The 16,634-nt window shown below is 38.9% G+C and overlaps 1 protein-coding gene across 3 annotated transcripts in view; it reads left to right on the top strand.

Moving 5' to 3' along the window:
* The window catches only part of LOC124605189 (activated Cdc42 kinase Ack), a 509,613-nt gene that overhangs the window by 347,429 nt on the left and 145,550 nt on the right, over nucleotides 1–16,634 (top strand). The window lies entirely within an intron of this gene.

Here is a 16,634-nt window from a genome sequence, read left to right as displayed (position 1 = left end):
AAGTTTTCTTTCGATGTTCGTGCCATATTTTCTGCTTCCGCTATCCGATCTCTGGTTATTGTGGTCATTAGTCTCTATTCACTAAAGTGGTTAGTTTGAGTGCAGCACCTTTACACTGTTTCAGATTTTTATCTGTCATGTGACACCTTTGCTGTACTCATTGTTCTTTAGCTCTTCTGTGTTTCCATATAATTTCATTTCTGAGTGACATGTTTACATTTTTCTCATTACTGTATTAATTGTAGTATCTCCTCTGTTACATGTTGTTGTTGTGGTCTTCAGTCCTGAGACTGGTTTGATGCAGCTCTCCATGCTACTCTATCCTGTGCAAACTTCTTCATCCCCCAGTACCTGCTGCAGCCTACATCCATCTGTATCTCCTTAGTGTATACATCTCTTGGTCTCCCCCTACGATTTTTACCCTCCACGCTGCCCTCCAATACTAAATTGGTGATCCCTCGATGTCTCAGAACATGTCCTACCAACCGATCCCTTCTTCTAGTCAAAGTTGTGCCACAAGCTTCTCTTATCCCCAATTCTATTCAATACCTCCTCATTAGTTATGTGATCTACCCATCTAATCTTCAGCATTCCTCTGTAGCACCACATTTAGAAAGCTTCTATTCTCTTCTTGTCCAAACTATTTATCGTCCACGTTTCACTTTCATACATGGCAACACTCCATACAGATACTTTCAGAAACGACTTCCTGACACTTAAATCTACACTCGATGTTAACAAATTTTTCTTCTTCAGAAACGCTTTCCTTGCCAATCCCAGTCTACATTTTATATCCTCTCTACTTCGACCATCATCAGTTATTTTGCTCCCCAAATAGCAAAACTCCTTTTCTACTTTAAGTGTCTCATTTCCTAATCTAATTCCCTCAGCATCACCCGACTTAATTAGACTACATTCTATTATCCTAGTTTTGCTTTTGTTGATGTTCATCTTATATCCTCCTTTCAAGACACTGTCCATTCCGTTCAACTACTCTTCCAAGTCCTTTGCTGTCTCTGACAGAATTACAATGTCATCAGCGAACCTCAAAGTTGTTATTTCTTCTCCATGGATTTTAATTCCTGCTCCAAACTTATCTTTTGTTTCCTTTATTGCTTGCTCAATATACAGATTGAATAACACCAGGGATAGGCTACAACCCTGTCTCACTCCCTTCCCAACCACTGCTTCCCTTTCATACCCCTCGACTTTTATAACTGCCATCTGCTTTCTGTATAAATTGTAAATATCCTTTCGCTCCCTGTATTTTACCCCTGCCACCTTCAGAATTTGAAAGAGAGTATTCCAATCAACGTTGTCAAAAGCTTTCTCTAAGTCTATATAGATAAGTCATAGGGTCAGTATTGCGTCACGTGTTCCAACATTTCTACGGAATCCAAACTGATCTTCCCCGAGGTTGGCTTCTATCAGTTTTTCCATTCGTCTGTAAAGAATTCGCATTAGTATTTTGCAGCTGTGACTTATTAAACTGATAGTTCGGTAATTTTCGCATCTGTCAACACCTTCTTGTATCTCCAGGGTTCTTCCATGTATACTATCTTCTTTCATGATTCTTGAACCAAGATTAAGTTGTGCTCTGTGCAAAATTCTACCAGGCGGCTTCCTCTTTCATTTCTTAGCTCCAATCCATATTCACCTACTACATTCCCTTCTCTTCGTTTTCCTACTGTTGAATTCCAGTCACCCATGACTATTAAATTTTCGTCTCCCTTCACTACCTGGATAATTTCTTTTATCTCATCATACATTTCATCAATTTCTTCATCATCTGCAGAGCTAGTTGGCATATAAACTTGTACTACTGTAGTAGGCATGGGCTTTGTGTCTATCTTGGCCACAATAATGCGTTCACTATGCTGTTTGTAGTAGCTTACTCGCATTTCTATTTTTTTATTCATTATTAAACCTACTCCTCAATTACCCCTATTTGATTTTGTATTTATAACCCTGTATTCAACTGACCAAACGTCTTGTTCCTCCTGCCACCGAACTTCGCTAATTCCCACTATATCTAACTTTAACCTATCCATTTCCCTTTTTAAATTTTCTAACCTACCTGCCCGATTAAGGGATCTGACATTCCACGCTCCAATCCGTAGAATGCCAGTTTTCTTTCTCCTGATGATGACATCCTCCTGAGCAGTCCCCGCCCGGAGATCCGAATGGGGGACTATTTTCCCTTCGGAATATTTTACCCAAGAGGACGCCATCATCATTTAATCATACAGTAAAGCTGCATGCCCTCGGGAAAAGTATTAGTAAAGAAGTAATAAACTAAAATGTCGTGTGTGATCCTGAAGTTTTACTGCTCAAATAGCAAAACCGTTGTAAGTGATAAACTGTATTCTTTTCATCATTTTGTGTGTGTGTGTGTGGGGGGGGGGGGGGGGGGGGGGGTGGTATCAGCAAGAAGTAATTTTCTGAAGTTTGGTACCCATACCTGATACCTGCCAATAATACCGTGGCAACGGACACAGAACCATTGACACCAGCAGTCGGCAAAGTGGTCATGGTATTCGATGAAGGGACGCACCCGTGAAGTGTGTGTCAGGAAGTAGCTCCAGTGACAGAGGCGAGAGTGTAAGGTGGCCACAGAATCAATTCACTCACCTGTTTGCTAGTTTAGAAACCAGACCTGCTAATGTTCTACTACACACAGACAGTTGTTTAGGGGTACCTTTGCTGCTTTCTAGGGTTTGTTAGAAATCACTAAGTGTTCTCATTCTGAAATGCTGGAGGAATATTGTCGGAGTGTTTGCACACCGTCATTTACAGTGCATTGAGATATGAAGTTTCCAACTGTAATACTTGTTTTATTGTGTGAACTATAAATATAATATTGTATTTCTTAAAGATCAGATTATGACTGCATTTAACAATTTTTAAATTCTTTCAATAATTTGGTGAAATACTGAAAATTAAACTTTCTTACCGCTGGATGCCATTAGATGGGCAAGTTGCAGTACTGGGCTCTGAGATACTGCTTTAGTAATGTAGATAATGCTACAATCTATGCTGCATGCAGTGTGGCACAGCACAGCTTGTGAGCTGCAGGGCACCAGTTATTTGTTATTTAGTATTTGTCATTTTTTGGAAGGTTTCTGAAGTATTGGATGTTTGAATAAACAGCACTCTCCATCCAGAAATGCAGTTGCATTCTCACTGTACATAGCTGTTTGTAGTAAAAGTACTTTCAGTAGTAAGTGTTTTACTTCACTCACAACTATGCTGTCAGATTTGGACTCCAGTGTGGTTATGATGTTACAGTAAAACTCCTGTTTATCTTGTGGTAATATTAAACATTCACTTGATTACAGTGGAGTATCAGCGAGTAACTAACAGAAATTTTCAGTCAGTGAATATCGGAATTCAGATAATACGTAGATAGAGTAGCTAGTTAAGTATGTTTCTAATTTTTCTTTTGAATTGTTAGGGATTTCCAATTTATTGCTTTGATAGGCAAGAGCTTCTTGAATATCTTATCACTGGAGTACAGAACACCAATTTGAACTGTGCTTGAGGGGACAGAGTATGTGAAAATTGTTTTTATGTCTTGTATTTTGAATGTATATTTTAGCTCAGTTGAAACTGGTAATCAACACCAGCACATCCATGTATTACCACCCTATTAACTTGTTATCCATTTGGAAACCAAGGTGTTTTACACATTGGGCTTCATTCAGGAAGAGTACAGGGAGCAGCCAATTGCGGGTGGTGGCTCGTGTCAGCACCAATGACGTGTGTCACTTTGGATCGGAGGAGATTCTCTCTGGTTTTGGGTGGCTATCAGAAATAGTAAAGACTGCAAGTCTTGCTTGCGAATTTAAGACAGAGCTCACCATCTGCAGCATCATCATTAGAACCGACTGTGGTCCTTTGGTGCAGAGCCGAGTGGACGGTCTGAATCAGAGGCTCAGGCAGTTCTGTGACCATATAGGGTGCAGATTCCTTGACTAGCAACATTGGTTGGTTCCACTTGGTAGGTCAAGAGTCCACTTCACACCAGAAGCGGCTACACGGGTAGCGGGGGCTGTGTGGAAGGGACTGGATGGTTTCTTAGGTTAGAAGGTCTCAGGAAGCGACATAAAGGTCGTCTGTCTAAAAGGGGGCTGGTAAAACACAGTAACGTAGTGGTAGAAACAATTGGTATTGTAGTTGTAAATTGTCATAGCTGTGTTGGGAAAGAACCAGAGTTCCAAGCCCTAATAGAAAGCACTGAAGCTGAAGTAGTTATAGGTACAGAAAGTTGGCTAAAGCCGGAAATAAGTTCACTCAAATTTTTTTCAAACAGTCCAACAGTGTTCAGAAAGGATAGATTAAATACAATTGGTGGTGGAGTATTTATTCCTATTAGAAGTAGTTTACCTTGTAGTGAAATTGAAGTAGATAGTTCCTGCGAAATAGTATGGGTAGAGGTTATACTGGTGATCGAACTACACTATTAATTGGATTGTTTTACCAGCCCCCAACTCAAAAGATATAGTTGCTGAACAGTTCAAAGGAAACTTGAGTCTCATTTCAAATAGGTAGCCCACTCATACAATTATAGTCAATGGTGACTTCAATCTGTCCTTGATGTGCTGGAAAAATCATACATTTAAAGCTGGTGGCAGGCATGAAACGTCATCTGAAATTGTACTGAATGCTTTTTCAGAAAATTGTTTTGAACAATTAGTTCATGAGCCCACTCGAAGCATGAATGGTTACAAAAGCATACTTGACCTCTTAACAGCAAATAATCCTGGACAAATACGGAGTATCGTGACGAATACAGGGATTAGCAACCACAAGGGAGTTGCTGCTATGCTGAGTACTATAATACCTACAACCATCGAAAACAAAACAAAAAAATGCAAAGTATATCTATTTAAAAAAGCTGATAAAATGCTCTTAACATCTTTTTAAGAAATTATCTTAACTCCTTCCGATCTGATCATGTAAGCATAGAAAAGATGTGGAATGATTTCAGAGAGATAGTATTGATGGCAATTGAGAGACATATACCACATAAATTAATCAGTGATGGTGCTGATCCTCCATGGTACCCAAAATAGGTCAGATCACTGTTACAGAAGCAATGAAAAAAACATGCCAAATTTAAAAGAACACAAAATCCCCAAGATTGCCAAAGTTTTGCAGAAGTTTGAAATATAGCACGTACTTCAATGCGAGATGATTTTAAAAATTTCCACAACGAAACTCTGTCTCAGAAACTGGCAGAACACCAAAAGAGATTCTGGCTATACATCAGTGGCAAAAAGCAATCAATACCTTCAGTGTGCGATAACGACGGTGATGTCACTGATGACAGTGCCACTAAAGCAGAGTTATTAAACATGGTTTTCCGAAACTCCTTCACCAAAGAAGATGAAATAAATATTCCTGAATTCCAATCAAGAACAACTGCCAAGATGAGAAACATAGAAGTAGATATCCTCGGTGTAGCAAAGCAGCTTAAGTCACTTAAAGGGAAGTAGGAATAATCTGCTGAATTACAGGCCCATATCACAAACGTCGAGTTGCAGTAAGTTTTGGACAATATACTGTGTTCGAACATTATGAGTTACCTCGAAGAAAATAAGTTACTGACACATAGTCAGCACTAATTCAGAAAATATTGTTCTTATGATCATGAAGTAATGAGTGCTATTGACAGGGGATGTCAAATTGATTCTATATTTTTAAATTTACAGAAGGCTTTCGACAGTGTTCTTAATAAACATCTCCTAATGAAACTGCGTGCCTATGGAATATAGCTTCAGTTGTGTGACTGGATTCGTGATTTCCTGTCAGAAAAGTCACAGTTCGTAGTAATAGATGGAAAGTCATTGAGTAAAACAGAAGTAATATCCGGTGTTCCCCAAGGAAGCGTTATAGGCCCTATATTATTCCTGATCTATATTAACGATATAGGAGACAATCTGAATAGCCATCCTAAGTTGTTTGCAGATGATGCTGTTGTTTACCATCTTGCAAAGTCATCAGATGGCCAAAACAAATTGTAAAATAATTTAGATAAGATATCTGTATGGTGCAAAAAGTGGCAATTGACCATGAATAAAGGAAATAGTGAAGTTATTCACCTGAGTACTAAAAGAAATCTGCTAAATTTTGATTACGTGATAAGTCACACAAATCCAAAGGCTGTAAATTCAGCTAAATACTTAGGGACTACAATTACAAATGACCTAAATTGGAATGATCGCATAGAAAATGTTGTGAGTAGAGCAAACCGAAATGCTTACAAGGTGCAACAGGTCTACTAAAGAGACTGCTTACACTATGCTTGTCTGCCCTATTCTGGAATATTGCTGTGCAGTGTGGGATCCACGTCAGGTGGGACATCGAAAAAGTTCATAGATGGGCAGCTCGTTTTGTATTATCGCAAAATAGGGGAGATAGTGCCACAGACGTGATACGTGAATTGGAGTGGCAATCATTAAAACAAAGCCGTTTTTCATTGCGATGGGATCTTCTCATGAAATTTCTATCAACAGCTTTCTCCTCCAATTGCAAAAACATTCTGTTGGCACCCACCTACATAGGGAGAAATAATCATCATGATAAAATAAGAGAAACCAGAGTTCTTGCAGAAAAATTTAAGTGCTCATTTTTCCAGTGGGTTGTCCGAGAGTGGAATGGTAGAGAGACAGGTTGAAGGTGGTTCATTGAACCCTCTGCCAAGCAGAGTAATCACGTAGATGTAGATGTATGACCATTCATGTCTACTTCTGATGCTAAACGCTCATTATTGGTCTTCTGAAACTGCATAATATGAATGTTTGTGAGGTTAAGACTTAAGTGTTAGCTGTGGATTACTTGTAAGTCTGTTCAATTATCATCTGAGCTGTGGCTGCAAGGGTTAAGTTTGAAAAAAGAAACAAGACTGGGCCCAGAATGGATCCCTGTTACCCCGCATATAATGTTCTCCTATTTTGAGTTTTTTTTTCCCCCTCTGCCTGAGGTACAGTATGTTAATGGAACCCTCTGCTTATGAAGGTAAGTTTCTATCCGTGAAAAAGACTTGTTTGGTAAGAAGAATTTTGTGAAACACAAAATCAGATACCTTGACAAGGTCACATAATTTATCAACAGGATATTTTTTCTTGTTTACTTCTGCTAGAATTTCATTTTGACATCTTGTATCACAGTCTGTGTGAGAATCTTTTACTAAAGCCAAACTGAGAGGCAGTTAACAAGTTTTCTACTTATTTAACAAGTCAGGATCCTATCATGGCCCATTTTCTCAAACACTTTTGAAAGTATAGGAAGAAGTGATGCAGGCCAGCAATAGAACTGATTTGCTTGTCTCCAGTTCTGTAGACAGATGTTGTTACAGAATAATTTAATCTGTCACACTATATGGCCCAGTTCATTGATTGATGAAAAAGATTGTAAGTATAATCCCATCAAATCAGCACAATATTTTTATATTCTGTTGGACACTTCACCAGTCAGCAGAATTTCTACTTTTTAGAGACCTGATGTATTGTTGGAATTAATGACTGGTGGTGGAGCATGCAGTGTATTCATAAGTAAATCTACCACCTCTGTATTTGGCTGCCCATTGCTGTGCTCATTGTTGTTGGCTCCCACCATAAGGAAGTGATCTTTTAATTTGGTGACAAGTGTTTTAAAGAGTGTTCCCATATTTACTAGAAATATTTTCTGGGGGCTAAATTTCATGAGGGGTCTCTCTGTTTGATTGTTTCATCTTTAATAATGTTCCAAATAGTTTTGCCTTATTGTTAAATTGTTTCATTTTTGAACATTATGCTTGTTTTTTGCATTTTTAATGACAGAGTGGACTGGTCGATAATACTGATGGAAATGGAGTTTCACTCTTGACTAAAGATTTTCCACTGAATTACATAGTGCTCTCTCTTTGTAAACTCACCAATCTGACTTTTGTAGTATGGTACCACACCTTCAATAACACCCCAATCCATTGTCTCGGCACTGAAAATCTTCTTGTTAAATAAACAGTCTAGACTGCATAAAATAATTTATTTTAATTTTAAAAGGTGACCAGTGTTGATCTGTGTAAGATCGTCTTCAGACCAGTTTCTTCGTGATGGCTGTTGGGTTTGGTGTGCGGGAGTGGGAATCACTCTGGGAAGGCGCGAAGATCAACTTTGTGTCTTCCTAGAGCAATTTCTCCTTCATTCCACCGAATCCAACAGTCATCATGGAGTAACTGGTCTGAAGAGGATCTTACACAGATTGAAACAATTCGCCTTTTAAAATAAGAAAAAATTATTTTGTGTGATTAAAACTGTTTTTCAATTTTAAAAAAGTTTTAATAGTACTTTCTGACCACTGTTATTTCCAAGAACAATGTTTCAAAAATTGGCAAATTAGTTGTTGTTTGCTCAGTCATGTACACAATAGCACAATTTTGATTTCACTCTTCCACATATTACTAGCCACAAAGTTCAATCATTTTAACGATGACTGGTTTTTTAACTATATAAGTGTAATATCACATAATTAAGAGTGCAGTGACAGAGTTCATTGAATAAATTATAAAGTCATTGAAACACAGTTCTGTTAGTAACACTGACCTAGGATCAGTTGTAGCAAAAACAAGTCACTAAAGAAAGCGATTAAATGTGGCACAAAACACCGTTCATATATGCAGTGTGGTCCATTGATAGTGACCAGGCCAAATATCTCACGAAATAAGCATCAAATGAAAATACTACAAAGAGCGAAACTCATTTAGCTTGAAGGGGGAAACCAGATGGCACTATGTATGGTTGGCCCACTAGATGGTGCTGCCATAGGTCAAACGGATATCAACTGTGTTTTTTTAAAATAGGAACCCCCATTTTTTATTGTATACTCATCTAGTACGTAAAGAAATATGAATGAAAAATATAACATTTTTGCTAATAAAGTGCTTACCTTATTTGAACACTGCTTTCCCCCAAAACTTACCAAGGTTAGAGGAAAATCTACAAAGAAGCCATGGATTACTCGAGGAATAAGGGTATCTTGTAAAACAAAAAGAAAACTGTATCTGTCAATCCGAAACATTTCCAATGTTGATGCTATAGCACATTATAAGAAATACTGCAAAATATTAAAGACTGTAATATGGATGTCAAAGCAAATATATTACAAGGAAAAGATAGTCATATCAGATAACAAAATAAAGACAATATGGGATATAGTGAAGGAGGAGACCGGTAGGACCAGACATGAAGAGGAACAAATAGCATTAAGAGTAAATGATACATTGGTGACAGATGTGTATAGTGTTGCAGAACTTTTTAACAAACATTTTATAACTGTTACTGAAAAGATGGGGTTGTCAGGTTCGGTAGATGCTGCTATGGATTACCTTAGACCAGACATTTCAAGTAATTTCCATAATATGAATTTGACCCTCACTACCCCAACAGAAATAATGTCCATCATAAAATCTTTAAAATCAAAAACATCTAGTGGGTATGATGAAATATCAACAAAGTTAATTAAAGAATGTGATTCTGAGCTAAGTAACATATTAAGCTATCTGTGTAACCAGTCGTTTATCAGTGGAATATTTCCTGAATGGCTGAAATATGCTGAAGTTAAGCCACTGTTTAAGAAGGGAGATAAAGAAATAGCATCAAATTTCCGTCCAATTTCACTGTTACCAGCATTCTCAAAAATTTTCGAAAAAGTAATGTACTGTCGTCTTTATAACCATCTTATCTCAAATAACATACTGTCAAAGTCACAGTTTGGATTTCTAAAAGGTTCTGATATTGAGAAGGCTATCTTCACTTACAGTGAAAATGTGCTTAATTCATTAGACAAAAAATTGCAGGCAACTGGTATATTTTGTGATCTATCAAAGGCATTTGACTGTGTAAATCACAATATCCTTTTAAGTAAACTAGAATATTATAGTGTAACAGGAAATGCTGCAAAATGGTTCAAATCTTATATCTCTGGCAGGAAACAAAGGGTGTTATTAGGAAAGAGCTTGATACATGTCTATCAGGCATCATCCAACTGGGAACTAATTACATGTGGGGTCCCACAAGGTTCCATTTTGGGGCCCTTACTTTTTCTTGTGTATATCAATGACCTTTCATCAGTAACATTACCAGATGCCAAGTTTGTTTTGTTTGCCGATGATACAAACATTGCAATAAATAGCAAATCAAGTGTAGTCTTAGAAAGATCAGCCAATAAAATATTTGTGGACATTAATCACTGGTTCCTAGCCAATTCTTTGTCACTAAACTTTGAAAAAACACACTACATGCAGTTCAGAACTTGTAAGGGGTGTCCCAAGAGTATATGTCTAACATATGATGACAAGAAGATAGAAGAAGTGGACAGTGTTAAATTCTTGGGATTACAGCTTGATAATAAATTCAATTGGGAGGAGCACACCACAGAACTGCTGAAGCGTCTTAACAAATCTCTGTTTGCAATGCGAATTTTGTCAGACGTAGGGGATATAAAAATGAAAAAGCTGGCATACTATGCTTACTTTCATTCCATAATGTCATATGGGATTATTTTTTGGGGTAATTCATCAAGCCAAGCTAAAGTTTTCCGGGCACAAAAACGTGCAGTAAGAATTATATGTGGTGTGAACTCAAGAACATCCTGCAGAAGCCTGTTTAGGGAACTAGGGATACTAACTACAGCTTCCCAGTATATTTATTCCTTAATGAAATTTGTCATTAAAAATATGTCACTTTTTCAAACCAACAGCTCAATTCATGGAATCAATACTAGAAATAAGAATAATCTTCACAAGAATTTAAAGTCACTTAGTCTTGTACAAAAAGGTGTGCATTATTCAGGAACACACATTTTCAATAACTTGCCAGGAGCCATAAAAAGCTTAACAACCAATGAAATTCAGTTTAAGAGAAGCCTAAAGGATTTATTGGTGGCCAACTCCTTCTACTCCATTGATGAATTTCTTAGTAAAACCAACTGATTTGTATATAAGTACAACATAACTTCTGCACAATTTCAGTGCAGTAATGTGTTCACTGAAAATTTGTGTGTGTGTGTGTGTGTGTGTGTGTGTGTGTGTGTGTGTGTGTGTGTGTAAGTATAATCTAACTTCTGCACCATTTCAGTGCAGTAATGTGTTCATTGTAAATAAGTATTACAGTAGTTGTATTACATGTTTATTACCTTATAAATAAATAAAAAAACGTTTTTTATTTTAAATTCAGTGCATTAGTATTTGTAAAATGACTCTTAGTGTTCATTAAAAATGACGATCATTCCACTTGGGACCTGTGGAATGGTACATTACTTTATTTGTTTTAGTTGTAAATATTTGTCATGTATTGTTGTTTTTCTGACATGTTCCACATCCAGGAGGACCTCCTCACTACGGATCAATTGGAATGAAAGTAAATCTAATCTAATCTAATCTAATGTTTTAGTTGGACCACTTTTTTCGCTTTGTGATAGATCACGCTGTAATAATCACAAACGTGTAAATACATGGTATCATGTAACATCCCACCAGTGCGGACGGTATTTGCTTCGTGATACATTACTCGTGTTAAAATGGACTGTTTACCAACTACGGAAATGGTCGATATCGTGTTGATGTATGGCTATTGTGATCAAAATGCCCAATGGGTGTGTGTGCTATGTATGCTGCTCGGTATCCTGGATGACATCATCCAAGTGTCCAGACCATTATTTAAGGAAACAGGAAGTGTTCAGCCACATGTGAAATGTCAACCATGACCTGCAACAAATGATGATGCCCAAGTAGGTGTTTTAGCTGCTGTTGCAGCTAATGCGAACATCAGTAGCAGACAAATTGTGCGAGAATTGGGAATCTCAAAAACGTCAGTGTTGAGATTGCTACATCAACATCAATTGCACTCTTACCATATTTTATTCACTAGGAATCGCATGGCGACGACTTTGAATGTTGTGTACAGTTCTGCCACAGGGCACAAGAGAAGTTACGGCATGATGACAGATTTCTTGCACATGTTCTATTTAGTGACGAAGTATCATTCACCAACAGCAGTAACGTGAATCAGCATAATATGCATTATTGGGCAACGGAAAATCCACAATGGCTGCGACAAGTGGAACATCAGCCACCTTAGCGGGTTAATGTATGGTGCGGCATTATGGGAGGAAGGATAATTGGCCCCCATTATATCCATGGCAATCTAAATTGTGCAATGTATGCTGATTTCCTACGTAATGTTCTACCGATGTTACTACAAGATGTTTCACTGCATGACAGAATGACGATGTACTTCCAACATTATGGATGTCCGGCACATAGCTCGCATGCAGTTGAAGCAGCATTGAATAGAATATTTCATGACAGATGGATTGGCCGTCGAAGCACCATACCATGCCCCGCACGTTCACCGGATCTGACGTCCCCGGATTTCTTTCTGTGGGGAAAGTTGAAGGATATTTGCTATCTTAATCCACTGACAACGCCTGACAACATGCGTCAGCGCATTGTCAATGCATGTGTGAACATTACAGAAGGCGAATTACTCGCTGTTGAGAGGAATGTCTTTACACATATTGCCAAATGCATTGAGGTTGATGGACATCATTTTGAGCATTTATTGCATTAATGTGGTATTTACAGGTAATCACGCTGTAACAGCATGCATTCTCAGAAATTATAAGTTCACAAAGGTACATGTATCACATTGGAACAACCGAAATAAAATGTTCAAACGTACCTACGTTGTGTATTTTAATTTAAAAGACCTACCTGTTACCAATTGTTCGTCTAAACTTGTGAGCCATATGTTTGTGATTATTACTGCACCATCTATTAAAAAGCGAAAAAAGTGGTCCAACTAAAACATTGATATTTCTTTATGTACTACATTAATAAGTAATAAAAAATGGGGTTCCTATTTAAAAAAACGCAGTTGATATCCATTTGACGTACGGCAGCGCCATCTAGTGGGCCAACCACAGCGCCATCTGGTTTCGCCCTTCAAGCTAGACAAGTTTCGTTCTCTGCAGTTTTTTCATTTGAAGCTTATTTCATGAGATATGTATATTAAGTATCACATTTTGCGTATTGTCTTGTAGTAATCAACTGGATAAAAGTACATTGCAGTAGTTCACAGTTCAGTCCTTCATGAGAATCACCACAGTGAAGAACAGCATGTACAAATGACAATGGTAGTTCACACTTCCTATCGATGACATTACTATTCAATCAAAATATTCATAAATGTTTTTTAGATATTGACATTACTGAGTTTTCGTGGATACTGATTCACGCATTTCTATGAACTACTTGCACATAGCTATTGATTGAGCAGATACCAGAGCAGACTCAACAGAAATGTTACATGTTTGTCAGCTCAGCTTGCAGTGGACGCAGGCTGCCGACTTTTGAGTGACATTAGATTAGATTAGATACAGTTTTCATTCCATAGATCCAAAAATGAGATGATCCTTGGGAGTGTGGAAAATGTCAGACACAACATAGGAAACCTGGAATATTTGATATAATACTCACTTCCCTGATCATTTGTCAGGAGATTTTCAAAATATGTAAATATATTACAGTAAACTGGAACTGTTTATATAAACAGAATTAATACACTGTTATATAGTTATGAACTTTGGATAAATTTATCATACACAAAATACGTAACTGATGTGACTAACTGCTGTCGAAACCAAACTCTAACAGACATTTTTACCTGTGTGGATCTAACAGTCTCTGTCAAGTTATTCATCTATAGAGCAGATGTTGCCTACCAAAAAGTCCTTCAAACCCTGTTTAAGCTGTGCCTTATCTGAAACCAAGTTTTTAATGGTTTGCTGGCAATTTGTGGAAAATTTGTATTCCTGAATATTGGATCCCTTTTCAGACCAAGGTAAGTGATTTTATATCCACATTTTGATATTCAGCTCCTTGTATCGGCCGTGTTTGCAGTTAAAAATTTTTGTATGTGAGGTCTGCCAGTTATGCAAAGCACCGTTTCTCTCAGTTCACAAACATGTTTCGGTACCACTGTGCCATCATCAGTGGGTTTTTGTTTTTTTTATTTATTCTTTACATTTGATGTGCATGAACTTTTTGGATCACTTTTGTGTTAATTACTACAGGTATCTTGTCATGTTTTCGTGTGGCAAGCTCTTCCATTCTTCACATAATGCTGAGATGTTGCGATGCACAAATAACGTAGTAAAATACTAGTTTTCAAAACCACTTGCACTTCTTATCGCTATAAACATGCCTCCCCCTTCACTGTCCAGCCTGTCTCTGCGGTATACATTCCAATCTGAGCTTAGAATTTCATTACTGTTTACATCTGGTTTCAGTCAACTTTCTGTCCCCTGTACTATGTGGGCATTGCGACCGTTTATTAATGAGAGCAGTTCTGGGACCTTTCTATAGATGCTCCTGCAGTTTATTATTAGCACATTAATATTGTTATTCCCTGTTGCATTTTGCCTACTCCTACCTTGCCACGTCTCAGGAGGCGTCTTGTCGGGCCTAGGGAGGGAATTCTCTAACCTAAAAAACCCACATGTGCACTCCACACGTACTCCGCTACCCTTGTAGCTACTTCCTGCGTGTAGTGCATGCCTGACCTATTCAGGGGGACCCTACATTTCTCCACCCAATAGCGGAGGTCAAGAAATTTGCACCTCATATCTGCGCAGAATCGTCTGAGCCTCTGCTTTAAGCCTTCCACTCGGCTCCAAGCCAGAGGACCGCGATCAGTTCCGGGAATGATACTACAAATAGTCAGCTCAGATTCCACCCCGCGAATGAGGCTTTCTGCCTTCACCAACTCCGCCGACCGCCTGTATGTACTGAGGATGACCTCTGAACCCAGACGGCAGGAGTCATTGGTGCCGACATGAGCAACAATTTGCAATCGGATGCACCCAGTGCTCTCTATCGCCGCTGGCAGGGCCTCCTCCACATCTCGGATGAGACCCCCCGGCAAGCAGACAGAGTGTATACTGGCCTTCTTCCTCAACCTTTCCGCTATTTCCCTAAGGGGCTCCGTCACCCGCCTAATGTTGGAGTTCCCAATCACTAATAAACCCCTCCCCCCATGCGCTGCTCGGACCTTGCTGAAGGAGCGGCCACATGTCCACTCACAGGCAGAGTGGGCGATGCCACACGGCCAGCCTCTACATTGACCGTCCGCCTCGTGCACCGCGAACACCGCTGAACCAACCACTTCCCATGGGGAGAGGGTGGCCCAACCGCGCCCGGTACCCGCGAAGATGTCTCGACAGCAGGGACAGTGGGTGAAGCATGTAACACCTGGGGTGTACCATGTGACACACCTGACTCCCCACTGCCGCTACACTCAAAGGCAGCAGCCTGAAGACGGCTGACTGCGACCATCAACACGTTCAGCTGTTCGTGAACAGTGACCAGCTCCTCCTGCATCCGTACACAGCAGTCACACATCCTATCCTTCCTAAGAAATCAATTTACTGTAGAGAGTTAATCAACTTTTAACTAGACTGCTAATTCACTAAAGGTGGCTGATAGTTGACTAAACTGTGGTCGCTAGACATTTCTTATAGAAAACAATGAAAATAGCACTACCTATCTGGACTGTATTCAAAACAAACACTAGCACTACTGGTACTATGGCTGACTAAAGGGACTCTCTCTGACTGTTTTCAAAACAAACACGAAATCTAAGGAACACTATTACTAGCACTTGACAATTAAAGCTTCCTAAAAGCAAAAACACACAGAATAAGAAGTGACAAGTAAGAAAAATACAGTTAATACTTAAATTAATGTAGCTCACTGCACAGCAAACGTGACTCAGATGGCAGTTACTACGACACTTGCGATAATTTTGTTCCAAACGTTTTTGCAATTAAAGAATTGATATGTAGTTGCTACCGCATTCACTTGTTGGTCATAGTAATCATTTAATGAAGTGATTACGTGTTCATGAGACAGTGCACTTGAAGTGGCATTAGGAAAAAGTTTTTGTAGGAGCCTAAACACTGCACTTCCTTCTGTTGGTAATACATAGGTAGTTTCACAGTACCTCGTACATTGTGAGCGATGAGGTGCGCTTCAAATTGGGACAACCACTTGAGCCATTCCTCTTCTTGTTCACTAAACTGTCGAAAAGGTGGTATAGCAACTGTAGTAGGCGGTGCTTGTTCCATTGGGCACACAGTGGTGGCCAGTAGCTGCTGCACTGTGTTGAGTAATGTGGAGATCTGTTGTGTCTGGAACTGAAACATCTGCATCAGCTGTGTGGCTATGGCACATGAGCAGGGGGTGGGACAGATGAGGTGGGCATGTTGGAAGACACAAATGCAATAAACAGACAAGGCAAGCAAGCAAAGAAAATTTTCTGCAATGCCCACATGGAAACATTGATTAGCAAAAACGACAAAAAATGGTTAAAGCAAAGAAAACGCCCTGCAAAGTAAAGAAAAGAAAGAATTAAGGCACCAGCAAAAACAGAAAATTCCGTGGTCGTCTGGCACTGGGTTCAGCCGATACTAGTCACCAAATGTGGAGTCTAGCCCACTCGTCTCATATAGGGTCCCTAAAGGATGCTGTGTTAACGGAATTCTACACAATAATTCAGTCAAATCACATTAATAGTTTTTAATACAATAAAGAA

The sequence above is a fragment of the Schistocerca americana genome, chromosome 3, assembly GCF_021461395.2.
Source record: "Schistocerca americana isolate TAMUIC-IGC-003095 chromosome 3, iqSchAmer2.1, whole genome shotgun sequence".
Taxonomy (NCBI): Eukaryota; Metazoa; Arthropoda; class Insecta; order Orthoptera; family Acrididae; genus Schistocerca; species Schistocerca americana.
Note: the sequence above shows the minus strand (reverse complement) of the source record. Positions and strands in the feature narration are given on the sequence as shown.